The 18119-nt window shown below is 45.3% G+C and overlaps 1 protein-coding gene across 8 annotated transcripts in view; it reads left to right on the top strand.

The window, feature by feature from the left end:
• Positions 1-18119, top strand: part of SERAC1 (serine active site containing 1) — a 1540408-nt gene that overhangs the window by 209914 nt on the left and 1312375 nt on the right. The window contains exon 1 of one of the 8 annotated variants that reach the window (XM_073561009.1): positions 5900-9953. The exons of the other annotated variants lie outside the window; for them this stretch is intronic. The gene's annotated coding sequence lies outside the window, so the exon portion shown is untranslated. Of the gene's footprint in view, positions 1-5899; positions 9954-18119 lie in introns of those variants that run through there. 8 annotated transcript variants of the gene reach the window in all.

The raw sequence follows: 18119 nt of genomic DNA, 5'->3' as shown, positions 1-18119 counted from the left end.
GGTCCCCCCGCGTGGTTCTGGGATTTTTGCTCACCGTTCTTGTGATCATTCTGACCCCACGGGGTGGGATTTTGCGTGGAGCACCAGATCGAGGGAGATTATCAGTGGTCTTGTATGTCTTCCATTTTCTAATTATTGCTCCCACAGTTGATTTCTTCACTCCAAGCTGGTTGGCTATTGCAGATTCAGTCTTCCCAGCCTGGTGCAGGGCTACAATTTTGTTTCTGGTGTCCTTTGACAGCTCTTTGGTCTTCACCATAGTGGAGTTTGGAGTCAGACTGTTTGAGGGTGTGCACAGGTGTCTTTTTATACTGATAACAAGTTTAAACAGGTGCCATTACTACAGGTAATGAGTGGAGGAAAGAGGAGACTCTTAAAGAAGAAGTTACAGGTCTGTGAGAGCCAGAAATCTTGATTGCTTGTTTCTGACCAAATACTTATTTTCCACAATAATATGCAAATAAAATGAAAAAAAAACAGACAATGTGATTTTCTGGATTTTTTTTTCTCAGTTTGTCTCCCATAGTTGAGGTCTACCTATGATGTAAATTACAGACGCCTCTCATCTTTTTAAGTGGTGGAACTTGCACTATTGCTGACTGACTAAATACTTTTTTGCCCCACTGTAAGTTACAGGTGCTGTTTATTACACAAATTAGAGAAGCATCACATGATTTTTCGAACAGTGCCAATACTTTTGTCCACCCTCTTTTTTATGTTTGGTGTGGAATTATATCCAATTTGGCTTTAGGACAATTCTTTTTGTGTTTTTTTCATTTAAGACAAATTAAATGAAGATAATAATACCAAAGAATTTGTGTTTGCAATCATTTTCAGAAAGAAACTGAGTATTATCTGGCAGAATTGCAGGGGTGTCAATACTTTTGGCCACAACTGTGGAAGCCCTACACAGGTAGGGCCGTAGTCGCAGGGCAGATGAAAGAATTGGTAGATGGTGTGCAGTGCAGGATGTAGCAGAGCCTTGCGCCAGGCGCAGGAGAAAGGTGACACACAGTCGTGCAGTTCCCTTACCTGTACTTGGTAAGTGCCGTCCAGGACCCAGAGTACAGATAGAGAAGGAGTTGGTCAGCCTGGATGCAAATTTGGAATTCTCTCTCTGCAGATAGGTAGTGTGGCCTCCGTTCTAGTGCTTATCTGAGATATTCGCAGTACTGAGTTCACTGAAGTTCCCTCTGTTGACTCTCTTTTGGAACTTTCTCGTATGGCAGGCAGCCATAGCCTTTTCCTTCTGGCTCACACACGTCGCTGTTGGTGCCTCCGAACCTTAGTTGGGAACAGAGCATTTACAGCTGCTATTTCCTCCAGTTTCTGCTGCAGGACCGTCAGTGTCCCTACAAACTCGGAGACTGGAATCCGGACCATGCGCTCCAGCTAGGAGTGAGTCTTAACTCTGCTCATCCTCCAGCTCCCCTTCTCACGTCCACAGACTTCCCCTTCCCTTCATAGACTGCCCTAACTTACCTCCTCCCAACCACAGAGAGCAGCTCCTCAGCTGTCAGGTTCAGAGGTCTCCCTGCTGGCCTGGAGTGGGAACTGTGTTGTGTGTTGGTTTAACTGCTAGAGAGATCCTTCGTTGCTCCCAAGCATGACATCACACTCCCTAGGAGGAAGGTAATGCTACTGTGGCGACCGTGCTCCTGGGGGCGCCACAAGTGCACTGATGCCCAGCCACTGCTAGATGATTCTGCTGCTACATTGACCCAGACCACTACATTCCCCTTGCACTTTACATAGCCAGAATCTGACCCTGATGAAACTCAGGCTCCCCTTCCCGCATACTATACCACCTTACATGGTGACAAAGAGTAAGGTGCAGATTAAAGTGCAGGTTCCTTGAGCAGGTGGGGGGGCCTACTCATGGGCGACGGCACTGGCACAGGGCCCCTCATAGTACGCAAAAGTGTCTGCCGATGGGAGGGCCCGGGCCCACCCACTGTCAGACACACCGCCGTACTATGAGGGGCCCTGTGCCAGTGCTGTCGCCAACGAGTCGGCCCCCCTGCTTACTCAGGATCACAACACTTGCAAAGTTGAAATACTTACCTCTCCCTGCTCCACCACCGTGATGTCTTCTGCATTTCTTGACAGTGACATTCTGGTCAGAGAGCGCGATGACATCACGTCTGTACGCCCTCTGCCTAAACAGTCCAAATGCAGTGAGATGGAAGATGGGGATGACGAGGAGTCCAGAGTAATACAGGGATTCCTTAGCGAGGAGACTTATTTAATTGTTTTCAATGTTGGGGCAGCAATTTTTGGGGAGCACTATACTCTGGAGAATGATAAATGAGGCCCACCATACACTGGAGCATTCCAAAGATGGACATCAGACACTGGAGCAGCATTTACAGGGCCCATTATACACTGGAGCATTAGAAATGGGGCCCATTATATATGGAGCATTATTTGGGCCCATAAGACAGTGGAGCTTCATCCATGGGGACCAACATATACTGGAGCATTATGTGGAGCTCATCATATACTGTTTCAAACATTATATGGGACAAATGATTCTTTATGGAGAAATTTATGGGCCTCATTACTCTGTATAGCGCACTATGTGGTGGCCATAATACTGTATGGAGTAATATACTGTCCGTTTTTGAAGCGATTGGAGAATTTAAAATGGATATCAGTCATGAGATGTAAGAAGTGAAGTATTTTTCATTGTACTATACCGCTATTTCAATGCCGTATCAGAGGATTATGAATTGTGGCATGTGTTAAAGGAGCCCAGTGACACTCTTTGGCCCAGGGCCCACGAAAATCTGGAGCCAGCCCTACCCCCCCACAACTTTAGCCAAATAACCCCCAGTTTTCAATGCCTAACTATTATTATAAAGTAAATTAAGGTTCACAAGATTAAGTAATAAGAATTGATGTTTTTGGCATTAAAATTGGCACTGTAGGTGTGTTTCCTGTCCTCTACTCTCTGCCGACCTTGGTTCCCCATTGACTTGCATTGGGTTTCGTGTTTCAGTCGGCCTTCGACTTTTGACGATAATCGGCCGATTTCGTTCGACCCGACTTTTGAGAAAGTCGGGTTTCATGAAACCTGACTCGACCCGAGAAAAGGCAAAGTCGCTCATCTCTACTTAAAAGCCATGCTCAAGAAGGTCATTGACAAAGGACGGTCGAGACTGGGACTATCTACTTCCGTTTCTGCTCTTCTCCGTCAGAGAGTCAGAGAAGTTCCACAAGTGTCCACTGGCTTCTCGCTGTTCGAGCTCCTGTAGTGTCGACATCTGCGAGGACTCTTTAACATCAGCAAGAAAACTTTGGAAGCCAAAGTCACCCCATACCGGAGTGTCATAGAGCATGTTGCCCAGTTGCAGGAGAGAATGTCGAAAATAATGCCTATCGTGAAGGAGCATCTTCTCCAGGCACAAAAGGGAAAGGCAAGGGTTTATAACCCATCAGCGAGGCTGAGGCAGTTCCAACCGGGGTACCATGTGTTAGTGCTTATCCCCATGGTGGAGAGCAAGTTCCTAGCCTAGTGGCAAGGCCCATATGAGGTGGTGGAAAAACTGGGCAAGGTGAATTGCGAAATACACCAGCCAGGCCGAAGGAAGTCGTACCATGGCGAGATCGGGAATAGCTGGAAGCTCCTTGCCTGGGAGCCCATCCCAAAGCCAAAGTGGAGGATGTCACAATTAAAGAGACTCTAACCCTGGCCCAAAACTGCTGCAGCGAAACCGCGACCTGTTCTCGGAGTTGCCAGGGCATACACAGGTGGTGGGGTGTGATGTGTTGACAGAGCCGTATGTAAGGGTTAACTTCAAGCCCTATACAATTCCCAAAGCACGTCGGGAGGTAATATTAAATGAGGTAAAGAAAAGGCTAGAATTCGGTATGATATAGGGGGTCAAGAAGTGTATGGTTGAGTCACTTCGTCCTCGTGCCAAAGCCCGATGGTGAGTGGCGATTTTGTAATGGCTACCGCAGGCTGAATGAAGTGTCCGGTTTTGATGCGTATACGATGCCCGCGTGGATGAACTCATTGAGAGACTTGGATCCACGAGGTACATTACAACCCTCGACCTGACGAAGGGCTACTGACAGATCCCCATGACCCAGACTTCCAAGGAAAAGACAACTTTGTCGACGTCTCATGGGTGTTTCCAATACCCCAGAATGTCCTTCAGACTGCAGGGGGTCCCAGCTACCTTCCTATGGATTGGATCTTTCCTCTGCATTAGAAGTATGCCGCAGCCTACCTTGATGCCATTGTGGTCTTCAGTACTGACTAGGGTAGTCATCTACAAAAGGTACAGGCAATCCTGGATGGTTTAAGGAAAGCTTGGTTCACCATAAATCCAAAAATGTGCCATAGGAAAGGAAGAGGCCAAGTACTTAGGCTATATTAAAAAAGTAGAAATGAGGGTGGCACTCAACCATCCCATTAAAACGTCTTTTATTTGGAATCACATTAAAAAACAGAGGTAAGAGTGTCTCGTAGGGAGACACATCGAATGACGTACGTTTTGCGCCGGTTTGCACCGTTAGGGGTCCCTAGGTGGAAAGGAAGTGATGAGGTTCATATACAGGTAATGGTGGAGAGCCTCCCCACTTCTTACGTCTTCCTTAAGTGGAGACTTCAATCCACCCACTATGTTTTAGACCAGCAACAGAGAGGACGAAATCATATAATTTTAATATGCACAAGTAAAACGTTAACAAACATGATAATACTCACAGAAAAACAGACATATCAGTCTTATCATTAAATCCTGTTGCACCCTGTGCTTGTGTGCGCAGCATCCACTTAGCTTCTCTCCGGAGCAGCATCCTATGGAGATTCCCTCCCTGCACAGGTAAGTTAACCCGTTCAACCCCTGCAAAGCATTTGGTCTCAGGGTTAGCAGCATGACACTCTCTTACATGGCTTATCAATCTAAGGGCGCCCTTTCCTGATTGTATGGAATTGAAATCTTCCTGGAAACTAACAAAAAGAGGTCGGATAGAGTTTAGCCAATGTAGAAGAATCTACAAGGACAAAATATGACACAGACTGTGTAACCTGTGCGACAAGACATAAAATATCGGACCCTGTGCATTACTCCTTCTATGTGGAGTTGCTTGGAAGTTAGATGCTAAGAGCAAAAGGAACAATGCTGATTTTTAAAATTGCCCTCTGGTATACTATTTTCCAACCAATTTTTGGATTCTATTTTAATGCGATTGTATGCTAGCAAATCTTTAAGGTTGGATCTACGCCTATTAGAGACCAAAGGTCCCCGTGATAGAATCTCCATAATCCCTTCTTTTTCCAACATATGCCAGTTTTTATTAATTGCCGCTCTGATTTTTCAGTCCAAGGGTCCGTACTTAAAAATAAAAATAAATCTCTTGCCCTTGTTCCCAACACTTGTAGCCTTCTTTTTAGTTGTACTTGCCTGATTAGACTGGGAGGGAGGGGAAAGAGGGGAATTGGCTCTTTCAAGGGCTGCTGTATTCAGTAGAGTTCCTGGGTAGCCCTATCCAAAAACCTATATAGATCTAACGATTGTTCCCTTTAACAATCCGGGTTAGGGCCCCGTCACACATAGCGATGCACCAGCGATCCCGACAACGATATGACCTTGTCAGGATCGCTGGTGTGTTGCTACATGTTCTCTCGTGAGCTGCCAAACAGGCAGCGATCAGGACAGCGACGACGCAGGTAACAAGCGCGCACGTCGCTTAGTTACCCGGTGTGTACCTTAGATACCAGCGTGCTGGTGCAGGGAGCTGGTAACCAAGGTAAACAGCGGGTTTCTAAGCACTGTGCGGTGCTTAGAAACCCGCTGTTTACCTTAGATACCAGCTCCCTGCACCAGCACGCTGGTATCTAAGGTACACAGCGGGTAACTAAGTGACGCGCGCCCTTAGTTATCCGCGGTTTACATTGGAAACCAGCGTCCAGCTCACTGATCGCTGGTCTCCCACCTGCCACACGCAGGGATGCGTGCTGGCCAGCGGGAGACCAGCGATCAAAAATATGTCCAGGGCATTCGAGCACGATCAGCGATACCCGGCGGGGGGACCGGTCGTTGATACGTGTCACACACAGCGATATCGCTGGTGAGATCGCTGTTGCGTCACAAAACTTGTGACTCAACAGCGAGCTCGCTAGCGATCTCGCTTTGTGTGACGGGGCTTTACTGTTGACCCTCTAGAGCTTCAAGAACTGGCTGTATGGCAGGTATTTTTTCATGTGGAGAGGGTGAGTATTGTTGTAATGGAAAATAGAATTTGTGGATGAGGGCTTTTGGAACACTTCTGTTATCATGGAAGGTGCCCTGGTCCACTGTGACCTGTACATCCATAAATTCCAATTGTGATCCGCCAAATTTAGATGTGAACCTCGTGTTCATGGTGTTTGATGCTTTCAGGTACTCCAGAAAATTGTAAAATAATTACTGAGACCCATCCCACACCATGCCAATGTCATCCACAAATCTGATGTAAAGCCTGATGTGTTTCAAGAAGGGATTCTCCAGGTAATACACATATTTTTCCTCTAAAATAGCAAGAAATAAATTAGCGGTGCCTGACAGCTGCAGATACCACGTGTCTAAGAATTTAAAGGCATTATGTTTCAAGATGATTTGAATCCCCTCACAAACATAATCAATAAAGTCCCCACTTTTATCCCTGCTTGATGATACCACTCTAATGGCCTTCACCCATTCTGTCTGTGGAATTCTGGTATAAAGGCTTTCCACATCTATTGAGACAATTGAAAAAGCATCCTGCCATGAAAATTCTCGTAAGGCAACCAGAAATTCATTCGTATCTTAGACATAGAATCATAGAGTTGGAAGGGACCTCCTATGCCATCTGGTACAACCACCTGCTCAAAGCAGGATTCACTAAATCATTCCAGACAGATGTCTGGCCAGCCTCTGTTTGAAGACTTCTATTGAAGGAGAACACACTACCTCTCGTGGCAGCCTGTTCCACTCATTGATCACTCTAACTGTCAAAAAGTTTTTTCTATTATCTAATCTGTGTCTCCTCCCATTCAGTTTCATCCCATTGCTTCTAATCTTTCCTTGTGGAAATGAGAATAAGGATGATCCTTCTACAATGTGACAGCCCTTGAGATATTTGTAGACAGCTATTAAGTCTCCTCTCTGTCTTCTCTTTTGCAAGCTAAACATTCCAAAATTCTGCAACCTTTCCTCATAAAACATGATTTGCAGACCGGCCACCATTCTGGTCGCTCTTCTCTGAACTTGCTTCAGTTTGTTGATGTCTTTTTTAAAATGTGGCGCCCAAAACTGGACACAGTATTCCAGATGAGGTCTGACCAAAGAGGAGTAGAGGGCAATAATGACTTCACGTGATCTAGACTGTATGCTTCTATTAATACATCCTTCATCTAAATCATTGATAGGGATGTTGAACAATACAGGGCTCAGAACAGAGCCTTGTGGTACCCCACTTGAGACATTCTTCCAACTGCATGTGCAGCCATTTATGATCACTCTGTGTCCGATCACTAAGCCAGTTATGAATCCACCTAACAGTTGCCTTGTCCATTCCATACTTAGTCATTTTTTCAATAAGGATGTTGTGAGATACTTTATCAAATGCTTTCCTGAAGTCAAGATATACTATATCTACAGCATTTCCCTGATCCACCCAGTCAGTGATTCTGTCGAAGGAAATTAAGTTAGTCTGACATGACTTATTAGTTACAAACCCATGCTGACTCTGTTTAATCACTTCAGTCTTATCCAGGTACTTACATACATGTTGTTTAATAATTTGTTCAAAGATCTTTCCTAGTATAGTAGTCAGACTCACCGGCCTATAGTTGCCTGGGTCAACCTTCTTCCCCTTTTTGAAGATAGGAACATTTGCTCTTCTCCAGTCTTCTGGGATTTCTCCTGTTCTCCAATAATTTTCAAAGATTATAGAGAGTGGTTCAAAAATGTCTTCTGCTATCTCCTTCAGTACTCTTGGGTGTAATTCATCTGGACCTCCCTCTTTCCATTTTATAAACATAAACATTTCTTTCTTCCTTTTTAGCATGTGCTTAAGTTCTGTGTTCATCCATCCTGGTTTCCTTAAATGCTTCCTATTCCCTCTTTTCGGAATTGTTAATAATTGTGCTTTGAGAATTTCATTTTTCAAGATTTCCCAACCTTCCTGGACATTTTTGTCCTTAAGGATATCCAGCCATTGGATCCCTCCAATTCTCTTTCTGAATCCCTTAAAATCTGTCTTTCTGAAATCTAACCTTGACGTCTGAGTGTTCACAGGTCTTCCTCCTCTAGTTATCCAAAATTCTAAAATAGCATGGTCGCTACCTCCTAGGGTCCCAGCCACTTTTGCCTCCTCAACCATTTCCTCCCTGTTTATAAGGATTAGATCCCAGGTAGCAGTTATCCTTGTTTTCTCCCCTACCTTTTGGAAGATAAAGTTATCAAGAGAGGATAAGAATTTCCTTGACCTGTTAGTTTTTCCTGAGAGAGATTCCCAACAAATGTCTGGATAGTTGAAATCTCCCATGACAACTATGTCATATTTTTGGGGAACTTGGCCATTTGATGCATAAAGAGTTCATCCATATCTTCAGCTTGCACAGGCGGCCTGTAGTAAATGCCTACATTGGTGTCCTTTCCATTGTTCTGTCCTTGTATTCTTAGCCAGTTTCCACAGAACTCCCAGTTTCTGAAGCTTCAAACTCTGTGGAGATAAACGCGTTTCTAACATACAATGCGACGCCTCCTCCTCGTTTATTAAGTCTGTTTCTTGCAAATAAGTTGTTTCCTTCTATCCTTGTATTTCAATCATGTGTATTGTCCCACCAAGTTTCAGTGATTCCAATGACATCATATTTCTTTTCCTGCGTTAGTAGTTCCATTTCTCCTTGTTTGTTGTCCTTGCTTTGTGCATTAGTATAGAAACATTTTAGTTTATGATTGTTTTCTCTTTCTCCAATATTTTTATTTAGATTTTTCTTGTCTTTGTTCTTTCCTCCTACTTCTAATAGCAGAATTCTCAATAGCATTTGTCAGGTGTATGGCTTTTTCTGGCCTTTTCCTTCCTTTCCAACATTGTTCTAGTTTAAAGCTCTCCTGATGAGTGTAGCAAGGCAACTTCCAAATACATGTTTTGTAAGGTGCACCCCATCTCTAGCAAGTAGTCCATCTTATAGGTAATTCACTCCGTGGTCCAGAAAACCAAATCCTTGCTGACGGCATCATCGACGTAGCCAGTTGTTCACCTGCAGAATCTTATTCCACCTCCTTGTTCCATGGCCATCCACTGGGAGGATGGAAGAGAAGACCACCTGCGCTCCCAGTTCTTTCACTTTCTTTCCTAAGTTTTCAAAGTCACTGCAGATAGTTTCCAGGTCGTTTCTAACTGTGTCATTTGTCCCCACATGTATTGGCAGGAATGTAGGTCTAAAGAGTTCTGATATCTTGTCAGACACATCTTCAATTTTTGCACCTGGAAGACAGCACATTTCTCTTGAGGTTATATCCGGTCTGCAGATAGCGGCCTCTGTTCCTCTCAACGGGGAATTCCCCATGACCATCACTCTCTGTTTCTTCTTCACAACATTTTTATTTCTCCATCCAGGAGGACTCTAAAGGTGTACAAGGTTGTTGTTTGTGGGCAAAGTCTTATCCTGATGTATTTCTTCATCGTTCTCCTGCGTAAGAGCCTGGTACTGGTTCCTGAGCAGTAAGGGTGCTGACTACCTCCTGATCCTCCTGCTTCTCTGGGTCACATGTTTCCATTCCTCTGTTTCTTCAGGTGCACTTTGAATTTCTTCTCTTTCTGTAACATGAAGAGATAATTCTGCTCTAAGAACTCTTCACTTTCCTTAATGATCTTCAATGTAGCTAACCTTTCTTCGAGATTTAGCAACTTTTTCTCCAACAGGGACACAAGCTTGCATTTGTGGCATGTGAAGTTTGGCTTTTCTACTGGTAAGTCTGTGAACATGTAGCAAGAAATGCAGCTCACCAAACGGCTCCTGGCCTCTTCTGTATTTTTATGGTTAAAGAGGTTTTAAAGCGATGAAAAATGTGCCAAAATTTATCGGTGCGTGGTTTACCGATTTCCTCCTTTCAGCTGCAATGGCCAAAATCCAGTGATCTTTGTGCTCGCGGAGACTCTTCACTTATCCCAGAAGGCACTGGGAATATGCAAATTCTCTCCTCAGGACTCTTCCCCTGGTTAGGAAGGGACCTCATTCAATAAAGGGCGCAGCAACCAATCCATGAGATGGGATAGATGTTCAGTGAGTGACCCTAGCCCAGATACAATGGGGCATCCAGGGGGGTGGGATAGGGGCTTATGGATTTTAGGTACATAATTCTTTCTTGAAATTGTTAGTTGGATCCTGCTTTAGTGTCAAATTTGTGTGGCTATCAGATAACTGCCTATATGCCTCTCCAAGATAATATTCTTTGCTTTCAAGGACCGTATTACCTCCCTTGTCTGCCTCTAACAACGGTATCATCCCAACTTCTTATCATAGATAGAGCCTTACGTTCCACGGTGGTTGTATTAGATGGCAATCTTGGATATACCAACGCTTCCACATCCCTAATAGCCTGTTCCTAGAACAGGTCAATGGCATTTCCCTGTGAATTTGGGGGCATATAAGAAGATTTAACTCCTCCCTCAAAAGGTTTTACATGTGACCAGCGGGCGGGGGCGGGCCCGCCCAGCTTCGGCCCTGGAAGGCGCAGCCATACTATAAATAATGGCCACATCCTCCCTGAATGCCGCCAAGGGGTACCACCAAAGCCTGCAAACATGAACCCCAAAGGTCCCACTAAACATAGATTTTCTCCCTCCACAACCAGTGTACTAATCTGTTGAGGCAAAGCAAATGACTTACACAAATGATTTTTTCTGATTGCTTTAAACATGTCTATCTTAAAATCTACCAAATCAAATTCTACTGGCAAACAAAAACCCAAACACTTAGAAAAAATAGATATGCATGCCAAGTCCAAAACATGGTCCGTAAGATTAACAATCCTTCCACAAGAAGAGAGTGTCTCTGGATTTATCTCCATGAGATTTGTTTCCGCTTGCGGTTCTTGTTCATGTTTTTTCCTCCAATCGGATTTTCAGGTCTATCTGCTAAAGGGGCTGCTGTACCAGTGGCAGTGGTCATTCGGGGTGAAGGGGGATGAGTTCTGGAAGAATCCATCTCCTCATTAGCATTTGAATCAGAGTCGGTCATCCAATAGTCTTTTTGCACCCTCCTATAATTACCCCTCCTTGAAAATGATTTGAATTTTCTCTGTACGGGTTTGTTTTTATTCTATGAAAAAATATGGCCAGAATTGAAATCTCCCTTGTCTCTGATAAATTTATCACGTTTCCTTTGTTTTGTCTCAGTCTGAATAGGTATCAATCTTTTATCCAGCTTACTGTTAAACATAGTCCATTGGTTATCTGTGAGTCGAGACCGTAATTCACTCTTCATTTTCTCGAGTTCTGTATTGACATCAGTATAATGCCTTGTCACTTCCTTTCCACCTAGGGACCCATAGTCCGATGTCTCCACACAAGACTCTCCTGCCTCTATTTTTTAATGTGATTTCAGATAAACGGATGGCACAGTGGCCGATGATTTTTCTCTTTATTCAAAAGTACTTAGGCTATGTAATCAAGAGAGGCGAAATCATGCCACAGATAAACAAAGTTGAGGCGATTCAAATGTGGCTGCAACCGCTTTCCAAGAGGCATGTGAGGGCGTTTCTTGGAATTGTGGGATATTACCAGCGATTTATCCCTCATCATTAACGGATCTTCTTAAGGGTACCAAGTCGACAATGGTGAAATTGACTGCTGACACAAAGATGGCATTTCAGGAGCTGAAGCCGGTTCTATATAAACATCCAGTTCTGGTTGCATCGGACTGTAGCAAAGTATTTGTGGTACAGGCAGATTCTTCAGAAGTCGGGGTGGGAACCATGCTGTTTTAGACCATGGGTGCCATCAAGACTGTTGGGGTCTGGAATAATGGAAAGAACATTGTTATGAGAAACAATTACAGTGGCTTGCTAAAGTATTTGCCCCCATTGGCATTTTTCGTATTTTGGTGCCACACAATCTGGAATTTCACTGTTTTTTTTGTGAGGGTTTGCATCAGTTTATGTAAAAATCATGTCTACAATGGCATGTTTAAGTTTGGGCACCCCTGGTCAAAATTACTGTTATTGTGAACAATTAAGCAATTTGAAGATAAAATGATCTCTAAAAAGCCTAAAGTTAAAGATGACACATTTCCTTTGAATTTTAGGCAACACAAGCAAAATATTGTAATTTTGATCATTGCAAAAAGGAAATGGGCCAATGCAAAAGTTTGGGCGCCTTGCATGGATCATACCTAGTAGCACCCCCATTTGAGAGTATCACAGCTTGTAAACACTTTTGGTAGCCAGACAAGAGTCTTTAAATTGGTGTGAGAGATTTTCATCCATTCTTCCTTGGGAAATTCTTCCAGTTCTGTGAGATTCCTGGGTCGATTTGCATGGACTGCTATTTTGAGGTCTAGCCACAGAATTTCAATGATTTTCATGCCACTGTCAAATTGGGAACATTTGGATTATTCTATATTGTGAAACAAACAATAAATAGGACAAAATAACTAAAAAATTCAGTGTAGATAACTAAAGTCAGTACCGTATTTTTCAGACCATAAGGCTAGTTTCATACTAGCATTCGTGGGCGCAGCACAGGGCCGCCGCTAAGCCCTGCCCCCGGCCGTGCCCCCTCCGGTCAGTTCCTCCTCTGATTGCATGAGGCTGCATGCGATCAGCGTATCCTATATTTAGCGTTGGATATGCTGATCGTGCGCACACCGTGCGCTGGTCTGATTTTGCTGGCGCTGCGCCCTTTCGGCGCTGCGCCCAGAGCACAAAAATGCAACACAGCGCGTTTTTGTGCGCTGGGCGCAGCGCCAAAAAGGCACAGCTCCAGCAAAATCAGACCAGCGCACGGTCAGCGCACAATCAGCGTATCCAACGCTAAATATAGGATACGCTGATTGCATGCAGCCTCATGCGATCAGAGTAGGAACTGACCGGAGGGGGTGGAGCTTAGCGGCGGCCATGCGCTGCGCCCACGAACGCTAGTGTGAAACTAGCCTAAGATGCCCTTTTTTCCTCAAAATTTTTTATAGCGTCTTATAGTCGGAATATACTTACAAAATATTGTGATGGTGGTCTCGGTCCGACGCTGCAGGACGATGCAGCCTCCCTTCCTAGGCTGGTGCGGCTGTTGTGCTCTGTGGTACAGCGGTTGTGTTCTGTGGTGCGGCGGTTATGTTCTTTGGTGCGGGGGGCTCCGATGGCATTTTCTGAAAGCCCAGAGGCCCCCGCAGATCCATTGCTGCGATGCAATGGCCTCTGGGGACGGCACATGCTCAGATTGAGATCTCGTTGCCGAGATTTCAATCTGAGCATACACCGCCCCCTGCAGCCATTTTTCCGGAGGCCACTACATCGCAGCATTGGATCTGCAGGGAGCTTCTGGGCTTTCACAAAGCGTTGGCAAAGCCCCACCACACCACAGAGCATCACCGCCGCACCTGTCTCAAAATGCCAGCGGAGCCCCGCCGCACCACACAGCGTCACCACCACCACACCTGTCGCAAAATGCCGGTGGAGCCCCACTGCACCACCGCCTAACTTGTCACAAAATACCGGCGGAACTACTGGGAACCCCAGAGCACCACCGCCGCACCAGATGACATTTACCGGAGGCCACCGCATCAGCCTGGACCACCGAAAAACCCCTGTAACCACTCCTCCTCCTGTGCCGATCCTCCTGTCATGGTTTATTGAGAGTTCAGGGTAGGTGGTGTAGGAGTTAATATGGAGAGCCTTCCTTTGGATCTGGGGAGGGTTCTTATAGCATCAGGGGAGAGCCGTCCCCTGTCGTTTATTCTCCTAGTTAAGTGTGCCTGACCCTGTTCTGTTTGTGCTTCACGCCTGTCCCTGTATGCTTGTTTGGTGTTTGATCCGGTTTGGCCACGGTTAACGTCTCTTGGATTCTGATTCTGTACATTTATGCCCGCTCTGTGTATGACCCCTGGCATCGTATTGACCTCTCTGTGATCACCCCTTTGGTACCATTGCTGTCGTTCTGTGTATGACCCCTTGCTACGTTTGACCCTTCTCTGGATATCCGTTTTTGTACTGTACTGCCTGCCCCATGTATTACCCTTGGCTCGTCCGACTATTGCTATTTTCTTTACGCGGCTTCTTTGCCAACACTGCGACCGGTGCTGCTGTAGCCCGGCGGTAAGCTCCGCCTATCCCTCTGACGCGAGGTCACGTGGTAACAGGTCCTGTGGGCATCGAGTGCTTCACTATCGCTTCGCCCCTCCCGCAGGTCCTGGAGCAGGATTTCCCTCACCAACACTGCGCTCCTGCCTGGCAACGTTGTGGGTAAGAAGCCGCTTTATACTTGTATTAGGCTCTGGGGCCCCTGGGTATACCTGTCAATCACGCTGTCTCTAACTGTTGTCACTCTGAGTGTGACATTATAAACGACCACTACAGTTCTCTTTTCCTCCTGAAGGAAAGGTGTGTGAGAGGTACAGCTGGCGTCATGGACCCCATGCAAGCACTGTCAGACCAGGTGAAACAGTTGTCGCAGATGTTCCAGAAATTAAACGTCGAACAGCGATCTATGGCCCACACCCAGCAGCAGCTGGTAAATACTGTACAAGGGGCTCTTGGTCCCGAGAACAGGGACGTGTCTCTTGCTTCTCCGGAGTCTCCGGTTAAACTGCCGGACTCTTTTTCTGGAGACAAAAGGGAGAACAGGGCTTTCAGCAAACTGTTCTTTTCCCTGAGACCCCGTTCTTCTGGGGGAGAATTTCAAAGGGTGGGGGTGTGTTGTGAGTTCATTTTCCCCTTCACTACTGAGGCCCGAGGAACTCCCTCTTCTGGTGAAGAAAGGTAGTGAGCCTGATTGTCAAACACCTGGGGCTGATGATGATGACTGGCTGAGTGGAGTTAGTGACTGGATATAAGGCTGCCGACGCCCTTCTGGCCTGCGGGTGATTTCTCTGTGGACTTCTAGGAAACCAGTCTGATTCCTGCTCATCTAAAGCTAAGATTTCTGTTTTCCCTTTTTGCATTGTGTTTTGTTTTCCTTGCTTTTCTGGATTCTGCCATTCCCTGCTGGGGTGAGCTGAATCTCCTTTTGCCTGTTGCTCTGTCTTCAGATTATTCCTGAGTACTGACATAGTCTTTTTTGAAGCCTAGCGTCTTCAGGGCCTTTTTTACTGTCAGTTTGTTGGCTCTTATTTTCATAGGGTTTTTTCACGGATTGCAGACAGCAGCCTTCCTGTCCTTTCCTATCTAAGCTAGCTTGGGCCCCATCTTTGCTCAGTCTATCTTTCTGTCTGTGTTTTGTTCTTTCTTCTTGCTTCACCGTCATTATATGTGGGGGGCTGCCTTTTGCTTTGGGGTCTGCTCTGGGGCAGTTTAGATTTCCCTTTCTGTCTTTAGGCTATGTAGTCCTCCGGCTGTGATCGAGGGGCCTAGGGCATTGTAGGAGCTCCCCACGGCTACTGCTAGTTGTGTTGATAGGTTCAGGGGTCTGCAATCCGATAGCTGCCAACTTCTCTGGTTTTCTGGACTTAGCTAGCATTTCTATTTTTGCCTCCTACGGTGACTCAATCATAACAGAATCACTCGCCATACCGCAGATCCTAGGGTACTCAATTGCAGGAAAGAATTGTATAAAAAAAAAAAAAGTGTGTATATTTTTTCCTCTATATCTCTGAGGCCGTAGGGGGAATTTTTTTACTCTCAATGGAGATAGAGCAATTGTCCGATCATGTGGAGCAGCTCGCTGCGGAAGTGCGGGGAATTTCCGCCTACCTTGCTCATTCACATGCTGCTGAACCAAAGATTCCTACACCTGATGTATTTTTTGGGGATCGGTCTAAATTTTTGAATTTCAAAAATAATTGTAAATTATTTTTTGCCTTGAAGCCTAACTCGTCAGGGAGCTCCGCGCAGCAGGTTAAAATTGTCATCTCTTTGCTGCGTGGCGATCCCCAGGATTGGGCGTTTTCTTTGAAACCAGATGATCCTATTCTGACTAATGTGAACACATTTTTTCAGGCCTTGGGGTTGTTGTATGACGAACCTAATGCCATTGATCAGGCTGAAAAGACCCTGCTGGCATTGAACCAGGGTCGTGATTCTGCAGAATTGTACTGTCAAAAATTCCGAAAGTGGACAGGACTTACTACCTGGAATGATAATGCCTTGGCTGCTCTCTTTTGGAAGGGGTTGTCAGAAGCCATAAAAGATACTATGGTGGGATTTCCTGTTCCCTCTGGTCTTGACGATTCTATGTCTTTAGCCATTCAGGTTGATCGGCGTTTGCGCGAACGCAGTGCTGCACGAGAGGTGTTGCCACCTGTTGAACAGATGTCTGAACCTATGCAATGTGATAGAGTTTTTTCCAGAGAGCAGCGTCAGGAGTTCAGAAGGCGTAATAAGTTGTGTTTTTTCTGTGGAGATGCCTCGCATATTATTTCTGTCTGTCCTAAACGCGAGAAACGCTTTGCACACACGTTTTCTGTTGGTGGTGTTCAACCTAAGTTTCTTCTGGCTATTACTCTTATCTGCTCCCTGTCCACATTTTCCGCCAAGGCTTTTGTGGATTCGGGAGCAGCTCTAAACCTAATGGACTTGGATTTTGCTAAACGTTGTGGATTTCCGATGACACCTCAGCAGACGCCTATCCCTTTGAGGGGGATTGATGCTACTCCTTTGGCTAAAAATAAACCTCAGTTTTGGACCCAGGTGGTAATGCGGGTCGCCCCAGACCATCAAGAAAATTGCAGGTTTTTGGTGTTACATAATCTGCATGATACTATTGTTCTGGGGTTTCCCTGGTTACAAATTCATAATCCAGTTTTGGATTGGAAATCTGTGTCTGTGGTGTGTTGGGGTTGTCGGTGTGCCTTTAGTGAGGCTCCGGTGTTTTCCACCTCTCCTCAGTCGCATGATGTTCCTGATTATTTGGCGGACTTTTATGATGTATTTAGTGAGAATGAGTCTGCGTCTCTGCCTCCTCATAGGAGTTATGACTGTGCAATTGAACTGAGCCCGGGGTGTAAATTTCCCAAGGGTCGGCTCTTCAATTTATCTGTACCCGAGCACGAGGCTATGCGATCCTATATTAAGGAGGCGTTGGAGAAGGGTCATATTAGACCATCCTCGTCACCCTTAGGTGCCGGTTTTTTTTTTGTAGCCAAAAAGGATGGATCATTAAGACCTTGTATTGATTATCGTGCTCTCAACAAAATTACTGTTAAATATCAGTATCCGTTACCCCTGATTTCTGATCTATTCTCCAGAGTTAAAGGTGCTTGCTGGTTTACCAAGCTTGACCTCAGGGGGGCATATAATCTTATTCGCATTAAGCATGGGGATGAATGGAAGATGGCGTTTAATACTCCGGAGGGACATTTTGAGTACCTGGTGATGCCTTTTGGGCTCACTAATGCCCCTTCTGTCTTCCAGTGCTTCATGAACGATATTTTCCGAGATTTTGTCGATAAATTTTTGATTATCTATCTGGATGATATTTTGATCTTCTCCAAGGATTTGGACTCTCATGTGGAACATATTCGGACTGTGTTCGGGATCTTGAGGGAGAATTCCCTGTATGTCAAAGGATCTAAATGCCTTTTTGGAGTACAGAGGATTTCTTTTTTGGGATTTATTTTGTCCCCGTCAACTACTGAAATGGACCTGGCTAAGGTACAGGCCATGTACGATTGGGTTCAGCCCACTTCTTTGAAGGCCCTCCAGAAGTTTTTGGGTTTTGCTAATTTTTATCGGAAATTTTTAGCAAAATTTTCTAGTATTGCCAAGCCATTGACTGATTTGACTAAGAAGGGTGCTGATGTGTTAAATTGGTCTCCGGAGGCTGTTTCTTCCTTTCAGGAGCTGAAGCGAAGATTCACCTCCGCCCCGGTTTTGCGGCAACCTGATGTCTCACTTCCGTTCCAGGTAGAGGTGGATGCTTCTGAGATCGGTGCATGAGCTGTTTTGTCCCAAAAGGATCCTGTAACATCTAAAATGAATCCCTGT

The sequence above is a fragment of the Dendrobates tinctorius genome, unplaced genomic scaffold (genome assembly GCF_039654945.1).
Source record: "Dendrobates tinctorius isolate UK_male_01 unplaced genomic scaffold, ASM3965494v1 ptg000310l, whole genome shotgun sequence".
In the NCBI taxonomy this organism is placed as follows: Eukaryota; Metazoa; Chordata; class Amphibia; order Anura; family Dendrobatidae; genus Dendrobates; species Dendrobates tinctorius.
This window is presented reverse-complemented; position numbering and strand designations above follow the sequence as displayed.